This window comes from Panulirus ornatus, chromosome 10 (assembly GCF_036320965.1).
Source record: "Panulirus ornatus isolate Po-2019 chromosome 10, ASM3632096v1, whole genome shotgun sequence".
Classification (NCBI taxonomy): domain Eukaryota; kingdom Metazoa; phylum Arthropoda; class Malacostraca; order Decapoda; family Palinuridae; genus Panulirus; species Panulirus ornatus.
The window spans coordinates 8135001-8150000 of NC_092233.1; the positions used below are offsets into that span (position 1 = coordinate 8135001).

General features: G+C 44.7%; 1 long non-coding RNA gene across 1 annotated transcript in view; it reads left to right on the forward strand.

Annotated features, from left to right (window-relative positions):
• LOC139750774 (uncharacterized) overlaps window positions 1-14363 on the forward strand; it is a 133294-nt gene extending 118931 nt beyond the window's left edge. Inside the window, exon 3 of the long non-coding RNA XR_011713223.1 lies at window positions 14118-14363. This is a non-coding gene — a long non-coding RNA (uncharacterized lncRNA). The remainder of the gene's footprint in view (window positions 1-14117) is intronic.
• Window positions 14364-15000: the final 637 nt, after the last annotated feature.

Here is a 15000-nt window from a genome sequence, read left to right on the forward strand (position 1 = left end):
GTGTCAAGGCCCGCCTTAAAGATTCCCAGAAAAATGGATTAGGGGAACACAGGTCTGATAACATTCTTCTTACGGTTGCTGATGTGTAAGAAGTGCGTAATTAAAAGGACTAACAAGTGTATAAGAATATAAATTGCAACTCGGAAAACTCAAGGTTTGTCTGGTACCACAGTTAAACAGCTCTAGTATTACGGAACAAAATATTTCATTGGTTCTCAGACCCTTTTAGTGTAAAGAAACACTATTTTCTTTTCTACCAGTTTAGAAAATTTTGATAATCTTTTTATGTGCTGCACTTGTAAAACAGACGGTTGTTTATCCATTTATCTTCACAGTTCAGCAGACCACCGTTCTCTCGGTATGATATTTAAACGAAAGACAAGTAACAAAAATTGTTAACGAAACTCATTCTGAGATTACAGAACATGACACAATATCGGTAATATAGGCACAAAGGAAAATCCAACTCGGCTTTCCAGGAAGTCCGAATGATCGGGAAGTCGAAAGACGAGGAAGTTCTAGAAAGAAAAAAAAAAGGAAGGAAGCGATTGGTAATCTGTCACCATCAGTGGGTGTGGCCATTGGCGGCGGGTGGCGTAGGGAGGCGGACCGAGTTATCCCAGTGGTGGCGAAGGCGGAGGTTGAGAACGGCTGGCTGGCTGGCTGGGTGGGTGGGAGCGCGGGTGTGAGGCGCGGTCGCCCGACAGCTGACTCCCCAGCCCGCGTGACCTGCCTCACGTAGGCACCTTCGCCGCTGCTGCTCTAGTGGTTACTGTTGTTTGTAGGGCCACCTCCTCTGTGGCATTTGGCATTTCTATCACCCAGTTATTTGTTTATTCCTTCTGTTGCTCCTTCAGCTGCTTGTGTAGGTGTGTTCTTGTTTCAGTTGTTGAGTTTCGCCTCTTCTACCGATACTTCGAGATGAGTTGTGCTTTTTTTTTTATCTTCTGTTGTTACGGCTTCGTTTATAACTCGTTTGTGTGGCTGATGTTGTGTTAGTGTTGCTTTGGATGCTAAAGCCCAGGCAACAGGACAAACTGTTGTGTTTCTTAGTTGATGTTTGTGGGTGTGTCAGATATAGTTACTTTAATTCTGTTGCTTTGCCATGCAATTGTATGTGTTGCTGCTTGGGAAGTATGTGCACATGCCTTGCGTCAAGGCTGTATTTTCTCTCTGGTCTGTGACTGATTGCCTTACTGCACGGGTCGTAAATGTTTTGAGTTATCGCTGGGTTCGTATCTTGTGGCTTTATTGCCAGGGCGTTACGGGTTTGTGGTTCAGTCTAGACTGTAGATGTCTGTGTTCCCGCTTGGTCCTGCATTATGTTGCTGCGTAGGCTGTAATTTGAGTTGCATCTTGAAATGTAAGATGTTTGTTTTACTAGTTAGGTTGTAACTGTTCATTCAAATAGATTGGTAGTTTGTTAGGCATCAGCGAGACACCAGCTGCCAATCAAGGTTCAAGTGGTTAACTTTTCTACAATTGTCTTCCTCATAAAAAATATTCACCTGAGGAAGATAGCTATCGAAATGTTGAGAATGAAATGTTGATTAGCAGCCCGTGGCGCCCTCCCACCTTCCAACCTGGTGGTCTGTTGGTGTTTGTTTTACTGCTTGGGTTGTAGATGTTTGTGTTGCTGCTTTGTCTGTAGCTTTTGTATTGCTGCTGTGTGTGTGTGTGTGTGTGTGTGTGTGTTCTATGGTCCAGCGGTCTTTAACAGAAGACTAAGTGCCTGTTTTGTTCGGGGTGAGGTTCATGTTCCCCGCTGCAGCTGTTGTAGATTTCGTACGTGCTGACGATGGAGTTGTAGTTGCTCCAGCTGTTTATTACCCTTCTGCTGCAGTGGATGTTTACCCAGCTGATGTTGCACAGTTGGTGCAGCTGCTTCTGATCTCCCATATATATGCTGCTGCTGCTGCTGCACGTGGCTACTTCTGTTCGTTTCAATATTACTGTTGTCTTCCTATCGCAGTTTTAAGTGAAGAAAACGGATCGAAATTGGAGAGAGAGAGAGAGAGAGAGAGAGAGAGAGAGAGAGAGAGAGAGAGAGAGAGAGAGAGAGAGAGAGAGAGAGAGAGAGACCTACTTAACCAAGGCTCATTCAACATGCTGCATGATTCATGTAGCAAGAGCTAGTAGGAGAGGGTGCTTACTCCCACACACTCTCTTGCCCACTTTCTCCCCTTGGGAAGACCGCCCTGCCTCACTCCATGACACACCACCCCCATCCCCGCCTGACGTAATGATTCTCGGGGATTTTCAACCGTTTTCTTTCCCCTCCGCGCGGCGTCCAGTTCAGGAATTTCATTGATATTGTTACCCCTTATCGAGTAAGTTCCAGACTTAGATAAGCGCCTTCACATCTTCATATCTCTAGTTCCTATCTACCCGGACTTGGTATTTCTTCAAATAAGTCGATAGGAGAATCGGTTTAATAGTCCCCTATACTTAAGGGGGATCTAAACCTTTGCAGCAAAGGGTTTAAAGGTAGTTTCTCTTAATTCTGGTCGGGATGGCTTCCCCTTAAATGAGCCCTGAGGAAACTCAACATTTTCTCGTAGTGAATCGCATCTGCGTAAAATGACTCACTGTGAAGTGACCCGCGAATGCATATTTTTTTTTACTCGTCTCTTAGAAGGATTAAGTATTATCCTTAACCCGCTTCGTGAAGATGGCAAGACTGTAAATTTAGGCGAAGTTATTAACCTTTGCTTCGTCGCTTGTGGCGACAGCTCGTCAAGGCTTGTCATTACAGCACTGATGTTGTCTGCCTCGCCATTACAACCCGGTGTGTTACTTGTCAATTGAACGATAAGAAGCGTTACGTAACAGTGTCGAGCCTTCAAGTGCGTAACAGAGAGAAAGAGGGAGCTGGAGACTTAGTCAGGAAAAAGGGAAGATCTGTCATTACCATCGAGGAAATGAGAGAGGAAAAGATCATGAGGATGAGGTGAGTGGTATGAGGAACCAGCTTGAGGTCTGCAGATGATGTGGCGTGTAAACAAACATGTCCCGATTCCGCCCGAGTGGGTACGAACGGTTACGTCATCAACGCCATTCCGGTTGTACCAGTGTGTGTGTGTGTGTGTGTGTGTGTACTACTTATGAGTTACGGTGAGAGTTTTACACTCGTTTTGCCCCACCCCCTCCCTTCTTAACCTTGTAAATACCGTATGTACCATGTCTTTACTCCTGGATGGGTGTGTGTGTGTGTGCGCGCGCGTACACACACATACACACACACACACACACACACACCATGGTCAGTAACGCTTAACTTTTCGTGTTGTGAGTGTGTTTGTATGTAATTACCTATTCCTTACTGTACGGGGAGGGAGTTTTATACACATCGGGCCCCTGTCTTTCATCCATTCTTTGTCATACAACTTTTATGAACATGTATACGATGCTGTCCGCATAAATCGTCTTCATTCATATTCATTCCATTCATACATCATACAAATGACAAATTTTTTTTTTTTTTTTTTTTACAAATTTCTTGCTAAATTCCAGGTTATGTTCTCTGGTTGATTTATCGATGGAGAACTGTTCACTGTACGCGTTAATATTTTACCAATTCGAAGGTTGTGATCAGGTCACCTCTCACTCCTCTCTCTTTCTTGGCGGGAAAATGTAATACTTCTAGCTTTTTCTTATAACCCAGCTCTCTTAATATTGTTGCTATCTCTGTTGCCTCTCCCTGGAGCTTCTGTTACATCTTTGTTTTGTTTTCGGTGCAGTGTCTAAACTTGAGAAGCATATTCTAGTCTTGGTCTCATGCAGGATATGAACAGCTCGCTGAATATTTCCTTTTCGAAGAACTTGAATGCAGTTGTCTACTTTGTCAGCAGACAGTTGGTCTCCTTAACTAGTCTCCTAAGGTGGTGCTCTGGGGACAGCTTAGGGACAGTGTCGACTCCCAAGTCTCTTTCACACAGATTCCTGCAACTTACGTCTTAATACAACTGAATGCAGACAGCAGCAGACCACTGGGTTCTATCGAGGCTTTTTGTTAAGGGTGGAAGAAAACAGAAACTCAATGATTGATAGGATAAGAGTAGAAAGATTAATAGATTCTGATAGATGATCATCATATTGAAGTCTTTTATAACTGTGACATATCCTCATTCCTTTACATTTAATTGGGTTGAACTCCATACACCATGTATTAGACTTAACTTTGGAGTCTATTAAGGATCTCATAACTTGATGCAATCTCCTGTACGTTTTAATTTCCTCATGACCTTTGCATTACCTGCAAACTTGTTTAGACAGGAATCCATACGTTCAAGCAAGTCATTTCCTTAAACCAGTAAGAGTATAATGGTCCCAGAACAGAACCCTGTGGAACTCCATTGGTGATCTCAACTCAGCCTGAGAAAGCTACTCTGACGTATGTCCTTTGTTCCCTTCCACAATGATAATGTGTCTAATGAAAGAGTCTTCCCCTTATTCCTTCCTGATGAACCCGCTTCTTATTCACCTTTCCATATGGGATAGTGTCAAATGCTTTCTAACAGTCCAGAGACAATCAGTTCACCCAGGCTTCTCTTTTGTCCAATACTGAGCTCACTCTCTAGTAGAAATCTAAGAGATTCGTTATGCATGACGATCTTCATGTTGACTCTCACGAAGATGATTTCTTCTCTGCAGGAAGTCGTCCATTTGCTCTCTGGATTATCTTTCCAGTCCCTTCCAGACCACACTCGTTCATGGAGACCGTTCTGAAGTTCAGCGCCTCTTCCCAGTCTCCTTTGTAAGAGACAGGTATGACGTTTGCCCCCCTTTTTCCTCCCTCCTTGGCACTTTGCCTTTCCCCAGCGACGTCTTAAAAGAGTATTCGAAGTAGTGTGTCAAAGTGTTTCTGCCACACAGCTTCGGTACATGGGGTGACATTTCATCAGTACCACGAGCCATGTAAGAGTCGAGATTCATTAGTATTCTGTTAACGTCATTTCCAGATATGTCATCGCTTTCGAAGACCTGCCTCCCATTCCATCTCATTGGTATTGGGGTTGTAGTGTCCTCCAGTGTGACAACACTTCTGAACTTTTATCATTAGTTCCTCACGTATCCTTGAATCATCCTCTACATCTCTTCCCTTCTTAATCTCTCGACATGATTAACTGCTCTTCAACTGACAGTTTACTCCTGATGAATGTATGTCGAAGTTTTAGATTTTCCTCCTACCTCGTCCACAGTATTCTTTTCAAAGTTTCTTTGTTCCTCATTTTTGATCCTTCCACGCTCGTTCCTCGTTTATTTATAACTCACAAACGTCCCCTGGCTTGTGTGTGCCGCCTGTGGCGTCTTCTTCACAGGACATCTCACTGTTCCTTTGTTCCCTGACGTCTTTTACTGAACCATTCCCTCCATCTTTCTTCACCATTCCCTTCACATTTAGACATAGAGGTACCTCACCCACCTGAAAGTACGAGGTTGCTGCGACCACAGAGTACGAAGGTACGACCCATGGTTGTGATGGTGTGGCTTGCTGCCCTGATGACATCTTACTGGTTGAGTCAGAGGCAAGGCCATGATGCTTTGAACGGCTCTTACTGTCGTGCTCCACGGGTCCATACTGCTTTGTTCAGGGGGTCGTACCGTTATAAGCAAGGGGTCGTACCGTCGTGATCAAGGGTCTACTGCCGTGATCAAAGGTCGTACCGTTATAATCAAGAGTCATACCGTCGTGATCAAGGGTCGTACCGTCGTGATCAAGGGTCGTACCGTCGTGAACAAGGGTCGTAGCGTCATAATCAAGGGTCTTACCGTCGTGATCAAGGGTCGTACCGTCGTGATCAAGGGTCGTACCATCGTGATCAATGGTCGTACAGTCGTGATCGAAGGGTCGTACCAGTCGTGATCAAGGGTCGTACCGTCGTGATCAAGGGTCGTACAGTCGTGATCAAGGGTCTACTGCCGTGATCAACTGGTCGTACCATTGTGATCAAGGGTCGTACCGTCGTGATCAAGACAGACATCACACAATAAAACATCAACATTTCCCCCATTATGACTCGTGTTACTGGCAGCCTCCCACACACTCCCCCCGACAACACTCCACTGCCTCGAAAAGGACCTTGTGGTCTGCTGCTCTTTGAATTCCTCACGTCACACCTTGCGAAAAAGAATCGTGGAAATCACCATTCTATTCAAATTAAAGTCTGGATGAGTGAGTGATGGAGGGGAACACCTTTGTGTGTGTGGGTATTTCAGAGCTCATTGGTCTGTTCTGTGATGCGAACGAGGAGATATATATGTCAGCCTTGAACGTTACCCAAAGAAGGTGGTGGTGTTTTTTTGGCTTCACGTTTATGGTTCGATGAGCGATCGAGTGTCGCAGTGAAGGTGATGCAGTGGAAGACGACAGTGGGATGTTGCACCGCTGCTGGTGGCACTCACGACCAGAGGGACGGTCTGGGGAAGGGTATGAGGGACGGTCTGGGGAAGGGTATGAGGGACGGTCTGGGGAAGGGTATGAGGGATGGTCTGGGGAAGGGTATGAGGGACGGTCTGGGGAAGGGTATGAGGGACGCGGTCTGGGGAAGGGTATGAGGGACGCGGTCTGGGGAAGGGTATGAGGGACGGTCTGGGGACGGGTATGAGGGACGCGGTCTGGGGACGGGTATGAGGGTCGCGGTCTGGGGACGGGTATGAGGGACGCGTTCTGGGGAAGGGTATGAGGGACGGTCTGGGGAAGGGTATGAGGGACGGTCTGGGGAAGGGTATGAGGGATGGTCTGGGGAAGGGTATGAGGGATGGTCTGGGGAAGGGGATGAAGGACGGCCAGAGGAAGGCCCAGCCACGGGAGGGGCGGGTGTCGGTCGTGCGAGACATGAGCAGGTGGCGGTCGGTCGGCCGACCTCTGTCAGCAGGGTTTAGCACACTTCCCTGTGTGAACGGAGACGTTCCCAGGAGGGAGGCCAGCCAGGCGGCCAGGCGGGAGGCGCTGGTGCAGGAGGCGGACAGGAACACGCCTCCCAACCCACCCCAGTCTGTCTCCTGCCTCACACAGAAGGCGAGCGGGGCGGGTGGCGCGCATATCAAATGATGAAGAACTGTGACGCACACGCACACACACACACGCCTTGCAGGAAGCGCGCCACACAAGGATGTCGCTCCTCCCTCGTCCTGATATCAAAAAAAGAAGAAATTCAGGCGGTAATGACAGAGGTCTTACGACACCGACGCCATGCCACCTGAGGACTGGTAGTGGTCGTATCGGAAGACGACCGAAGGCGAGCGCTTCCCTCCGTCACCTGGCGAGAACGGTCGCCAGGTGTGGCACGTCGGAGATCCGCCCGAAGCACACTGGTCGAACTCCCAGGCTCCCGCCCGGGGCACATGGTGATGATAGCAGCAGGTTGCGACGCTGGTGGCAGACGGGTCTGTTGTGGGTAGACTGGAGGTCTGGTATACGTTAAAGGCTCCTGTGGGGAGAACACCTCCCTCTCTCTCTGTCAGCGTTTGAAACCCAAGGAGGCCTCGAGGTTGGCCGTGTTCTGTTTGCCTCTGGGGAGGTTGGTCGTGATCTGAGTGCCTCTGGGGAGGATGGCAGTGCTCTGGGTGCCTCTGGGAGGTTGGCCGTGCTCTGGGTGCCTCTGGGGAGGCTAGCCGTGCTCTGCGTGCCTCTGGGGAGGTTAGCTGTGCTCTGGGTGCCTCTGGAGAGGTTGGCCGTGCTCTGAGCGCCTCTGGGGAGGATAGCCGTGCTTTAGGTGCCTCTGGGGGGTGGGTATCTAAGCGAGACCCTCCTGACCTGCCATGCTTCACGAACCTGCCTCACTCAGGACTCGCGTGTACCGAGACGTTCACATCTCACAGTCAACCTCCCACCAGCAAGGCCCTTCTGGCCCCTCGCCTCGGGGTCTGGCTCGCGGGGGTTCGTTGGCACCGGCCTGGGGTCGTCCTGACGACCCCGGGGTGTGGAAACACATAGTCGCGTGACACCAGTTGTTATGATAACGCCAGTGTCCGTCCGTCCCCTCCAAGCTTGGCAGGGGCGCCCTTGTCTTTACACGACGCACGCACGGCCGTGAGAAACTAGCCACTGAAGCACCTCGGGTGTTTGGATGGTAAGTCGACTCCCTTCCTCCCATGAGGCTGGAGGACGTGGCCCGTGGCTGTCGTGATGGGGCGCCAGGGGATGTGTGTGTGACACAGAGGAGACGCTACCTACACCCGGCCGACACCCAGACTGTGTTGAGGAGGGAAGGCGAGGCGAGGCGAGGAGAGAGAGAGAGAAAGAGAGGAGAGTGAGTGAGTGAGGGAAGGCGTCACAAAATATATAGAGATCATTACGCCATTCGTAGATGTACCAGCACACCCGCGAGATAAAAGACAACGAATAACACTGATGATATCTATTGTTATCTATTATTTCAGATGATATCTATTATCTTAGGAAGATCAACTGATCTTTCGTTACGCACATAATGGTTTTTTGTTTTTTTTACGAAGTTTCTTCTCTGTCCAGAGGTGAAGCGAGCAACGTGTCGGGTGTTATTAATCGAGTAGCTGGATGGAAGGTTGTGTTGCGTGGGCCTTGGTGTGGGGCCAGCATTCCTGTGAGTGCATGTATGTCGCACGTGTTACTGTGGTCGGTGTGGTGGCTCACCTTACCCAGCTGTGTCCATCTGGTGGCCACACACACACACACACACACACACACACACACACACACACATACACATACACCACACACACACCACACATACACATACACCCAGCAGTCATGGTTGTATATGGTCTGGTAGTTGGAAGGTTGAAAGAAATACGGTATAAAACGTATCAGTGGACGCTGGCAAGACATGGTTAATCCAGAGAGTTTGAGGTCGACCAGTCGACACGAGAGAGGTGGAGGTTGAGCAGTCGACACGAGAGAGGTGGAGGTCGACCAGTCAACACCAGAGAGGTGGAGGTTGACCAGTCGACACCAGAGAGGTGGAGGTTGACCAGTCGACACGAGAGAGGTGACCAGTCGACACCAGAGAGGTGGAGGTTGACCAGTCGACACCAGAGAGGTGGAGGTTGACCAGTCGACACCAGAGAGGTGGAGGTTGACCAGTCGACACCAGAGAGGTGGAGGTTGACCAGTCGACACCAGAGAGGTGGAGGTCGACCAATCGACACAGGAAGATTTGGTTGACAAGTGAGGTGCAAGAAAGTTAAGAACACCAGTACAGCAGGAGATGAATAGACGTGAGTTATTAAGGATCTTATTTTATTTTTATTTATTTATTTATTTATTTTTGACTTGAAGTAGATGGTATTTCGGCTAAAAGAGGAAAGGTCAGAGAGGGGAGGAGATAATACTGCTGAGGACACTCAACAGAGAATACAGACATGTCACATGCTATTTCTTGGATAAACAAAGTAAAACTGGTAGATACAGTCAGTACGTGAGGAGACGATCAGTAATGGTAGACTCATGTGGTCAGGAGACGACCAGTAATGGTAGACTTATGTGGTCAGGAGACGACCAGTAATGGTAGACTTATGTGGTCAGGAGACGACCAGTAATGGTAGACTTATGTGGTCAGGAGACGACCAGTAATGGTAGACTTATGTGGTCAGGAGACGACCAGTAATGGTAGACTTATGTGGTCAGGAGACGACCAGTAATGGTAGACTCATGTGGTCAGGAGACAACCAGTAATGGTAGACTTATGTGGTCAGGAGACAACCAGTAATGGTAGACTTATGTGGTCAGGAGACGACCAGTAATGGTAGACTTATGTGGTCAGGAGACGACCAGTAATGGTAGACTTATGTGGTCAGGAGACGACCAGTAATGGTAGACTCATGTGGTCAGGAGACGACCAGTAATGGTAGACTTATGTGGTCAGGAGACGACCAGTAATGGTAGACTTATGTGGTCAGGAGACGACCAGTAATGGTAGACTTATGTGGTCAGGAGACGACCAGTAATGGTAGACTTATGTGGTCAGGAGACGACCAGTAATGGTAGACTTATGTGGTCAGGAGACGACCAGTAATGGTAGACTTATGTGGTCAGGAGACGACCAGTAATGGTAGACTTATGTGGTCAGGAGACGACCAGTAATGGTAGACTTATGTGGTCAGTAGACGACCAGTAATGGTAGACTTATGTGGTCAGGAGATAGTTAAGGTGTGTAGGTAACTCACAGGCAGGGAGGTAAGTCAGTGGAGGGCGTTCATCAAAGACGATAGAAGGAACGAAGAAAAGAAAGAAATGGAAAGCATAAATAGTAAAAATAATGATAATATTAATGATGATAATAATAATGATAATAGTAATAATAATAATAATAATAATAATAATGATAATAATAATAATAATAATAATAATAATAATAATAGGAATAATAATAATAATAATTATAATAATTATGATAATCATCATAATAATAATGATAATAATGATAATAATTATTATTATTATTATCATTATTATCATTACTATCATTATCATTCGCTACCTCGCTAACGTAGGAGACAGCGACAAAGCAAAGTAAATATAGATGATAAATATTTATAATTATTATTATTATTATTATTATTATTATTATTATTATTATTATTATCATCATCATCAAGAATCGTGTGCAGTTGATGTGGGACGACATACACAGTAGCACACTCGCTACCGTCTCGCCATCACTTACTGAAGGTCGGGTAAGGTCAGCGGGAAGCCGACAGCTTACGTTCGTATCTGGGAAGATCTCTGCCGCCCTGGGGGAACATGCATTGTTCTCTGTAAACATTCTTATCTATGTAAATATCACACCGCAGGTTACCTCCCCCAATCCCTCCCCCGCGAGAGCCTGCGTCACGTAGCCTATATCACAAAATCAAATCCGTAGCTTTCCCCCAGAGCCAGACTGTCGTAATTGTACTAATTCTGTCGTATACGGTGTAAGCAACAAGCCATCCGACGCCCCGACGCGTCGCCCGGCATTTGCGTCGTTGTGTCCGATGAGATTTACGTCTCTCGCAACACCGCCGCCTCGCACTACGTCACCATGAGCATGATGGTGCAACAGCAGTGCAGGTGGTTCAAGGAAGTACCGTCCCCCGTTGCTCATATGGGACGTGAGATGAAGGTTGGGGGGGTTGGGGATTCGTTTACTAGTGATCGAATAGTCATTTCCCCATTAGGGGAGGCGATCATAGTAGCCAAGTGGTTAGCGTACCCACCAAACACGCAAATGCTACCTAGTTCAAAACCCTTCATGATCTATGGCTTTCATTAGACCTTCAGTTGCCCGTGCCGTCTCGGGTAACACATAAAAAAAAAGATAATCCAACCGGCTTAAGCACTGCATAAGAGAGTAAGAGATCTGCCTCAAGTCTGCATAAGAAACTTGTCCTACATACTTAATGCCAAAGCTTAGACGAACGCCACCGAATCCGGATTTACAGACACACACACGACTAACGCTGCCTTTTGCCTTAATGGCCTTCAACCCGGTGCAAATTTATCCTTCGTCCTGTTCTATCATTTCCAGCACCTCTCGTTAATGAAAAACTCTTTCTTTGTACATGTTTCACCCTCTGTAGGGTATATAAACACACTTCATGTGTAAGTGGTCAATGTCTCGTAGAATGTTCATTGTTTACACCGCGTCAGCTGGGCTGCTGCTGCTGCTGCCGCCGTCCGCTACGTTATTAAGGAAATTTCAGTTGTTTGGAATATCGCGATTTTCAAGCGGGGAATTTATGAGAACACTTCGATAGATATGATGGATGGATAGTAATTTTCTAACACTTCGATAGATATGATGGATGGATAGTAATTTTCTAACACTTCGATAGATATGATGGATGGATAGTAATTTTCTAACACTTCGATAGATATGATGGATGGATAGTAATTTTCTAACACTTCGATAGGTATGATGGATGGATAGTAATTTTGTAGATATTTTTTCACAGATTTTCGCAAGTTATTTACTGCTGTTTTCCCTACACCTGTTTTGTCTTGCTTTGTAGTATGTGTTGGACAGATAATTTGATGAGGTTCGTAATTAGGTTGAATTACTTGATTAAACTTGGACAGACTGCCAGTTAATAAGGTATTAACGATGGATTGTTGACTGTGTTGTGACAATAACTGCCATGGTGTATCGGTTAGCGTTCCCGACCGTGACGCATTCACGGGTCGGTCCACAGTCATCCTAGCTGTTCATCCACACTTAGAGATTGGTCGATAAAAATGGGTACCTGCCTCAAGCTAATATATATATATATATATATATATATATATATATATATATATATATATATATATATATATATATATATATATATATATATATATATATATATATATATATATATAAGGGCCTCAGCTGCCCGTGCCGTCTCAGCTGACAAAAAAAAAAATAACGAAATAGTGGGGGAAAAAATACAAGCAGGTTTGTACTATCAAGGACAGACATACCGGATCCAAGCCGACTGTATTATCTTAGCATAGGTTATCTTCTGTTGTATGTTTACTTGTTCTTAAGTTAGGATTTTTAACACCTCATTAACAGACCTTGAATATCACTTATTATGGCTATATAAATATCGGTTAGAGTTAAATATGGTGTTTTATATATTTTTTTTTCTCTCCCGTCTGACAAGACGTAAGCTGGGATAATTAGCCTTTGTGCCTCACTTCTATAAATAACAGAAACAAAAAAATACTTGATACACAATGGCGTGACGAGACACCACGTTGGAGAACAAAAACATTTCTCCCGTTTGTTTGTTCTCTGTTCACAGGAATGGATAATTGAATTGTAATATGAAATATGAAAACATATTTTGGGAATCAATAAAGGCAGTATGAATTATGTACATGTGTATGTATGTATATGTCTGTGTGTGTATATATGTGTGTACATTGAGATGTATAGGTATGTATATTTGCGTGTGTGGACGTGTATGTATATACATGTGTATGGGGGTGGGTTGGGCCATTTCTTTCGTCTGTTTCCTTGCGCTACCTCGCAAACGCGGGAGACCACGACAAAGCAAAATAAATAAATAAATAAATAAATATATATATATATATATATATATATATATATATATATATATATATATATATTTTTTTTTTTTTTTTTCCCTGGGGACATGGGAGAAAGAATACTTCCCACGTATTCCCTGCGTGTCGTAGAAGGCGACTAAAAGGGAAGGGAGCGTGGGGCTGGAAATCCTCCACTCTCATTTTTTTTTTTTTTAATTTTCTAAAAGAAGGAACAGAGAAGGGGGCCAGGTGAGGATATTCCCTCAAAGGTCCAGTCCTCTGTTCTTAACGCTACCTTGCTAACGCGGGAAATGGCGAATAGTGTGAAAAAAAACATTTATATATATATATATATATATATATATATATATATATATATATATATATATATATATATATATATATATATTAGCCGAAGCCAGGTACTTATTCTGTCAACCAATCCTTAGGAGTAGATGAACAGCTGGGTTGACTGTGGAACACTAGGATACAAGCTTTGACCTATGGTACCCGTGAATGCGTCATGGTCAGCAACGCCAACACCTACACCACAGAGGTCCATTTCTAAGACATCCAGTTAGTCATTAACAATAATGTATTTAAGAAGAATTAAGTCGTAAATGTTTTGGTTTGCTGTGGTCAGTCAGTTTATGAAATGAGCGAGTGGTTGGATCTGAGAAATACTATTCTTCGTTAGTGTAAGACTATTTTTATCCGTATGTTTGTTATTTGAACAAAAGCTGTCGTCTGTAATTCAAGACGAAAAGATTGTTGTTAGGGGGTGGGGTCAACCATCGTTGTCATTTGTCATTTGTGAACGAATAAGGTTTATTGACTCGTCTTCTGTTATTTCGACCAGTGTTGTCCATTGTTGAAAACGAATAGATTGTGAAGTGTCTGTTTTTTATGTGAACGATGAAATGATCAACCATCCGTTGTTTAGTCAACAAATGCTGTCGTTTACTTTTGCTGAGCGAATAAATCAGGAACCATCTGTTGTGATGTCAACTGTCGTTTAACCTTGTTATGACAACAAAGCCTATTTTCACTTAAATCATCCGTTTTTTCCCTTAGTGTTTTAGATTAATATAATAAATGAAATCCTTTTTCATTTTAGGTATAATGGAGAATTATTGGAATCATCCATATTTTTTTCCAAACCGAGAAAGAACCATCAGGACTCAAGTTGCTGCTGATGATGGCCCGCCGAACAAGGGGGGGTTCATGGTGGCGTCTTCTTGACAGTCGGCCAACAGTGGTCACGAGGCCGTACCGTAATCGTTCTGGCAGCAGTAGCGGCAGCCGATTTACGTCAGCATCCGCGAAAATCCCAATAATCCTCACATTTTCTAGTCCATGCGAAGGGCCACTCGTGAAAAAAAAAAAAAACTTGTTCTTTTGTCATTTTGTTTTCCTTGCCTTCGAAACTGTAGTGATGATGTTCCAATAATGGCGGTTGTATTTTATTGTTTTATTTGAATGTTTGAGAGACAGAGTCTACGAAAATTAGGTGTTACGTAAAGCCTAACAAACCGTTAGCAATATTGCTTGGTTAGGAATATGTCATATACGATACTCGTCCTTGAATTAGAGGAAATATACCTGAATTCACGAGGTATTGAGACATTATAAAAGTCTTTATAAAAGTCTGACATTAATTATTTAGAGATGTAGCGAGCGCTAGGACTGGGTTGTTTGGGTTAGAGGGATTGGCCATACACCACTGGTAGGTTAGCAATGATATGATAACTAGGAGATTAACTTAAATGAGGTTAAAACATTATTTAGGTGAAATCTGTTAACCTCATGTAAGTGAAATCTAACTGAAAAGATTATGTTAAAACCTAATTTAAGCTTAAAAGCCTAGTTAACCTGATTTAAGCTTAAAAGCCTAGTTAACCTAATTTAAGCTTAAAAGCCTAGTTAACATGACTATATAAACGAGTAACCAACAGTCTCACTAAACAACTCAACAAGCCTAGCTAACCAGCGTGATTAAT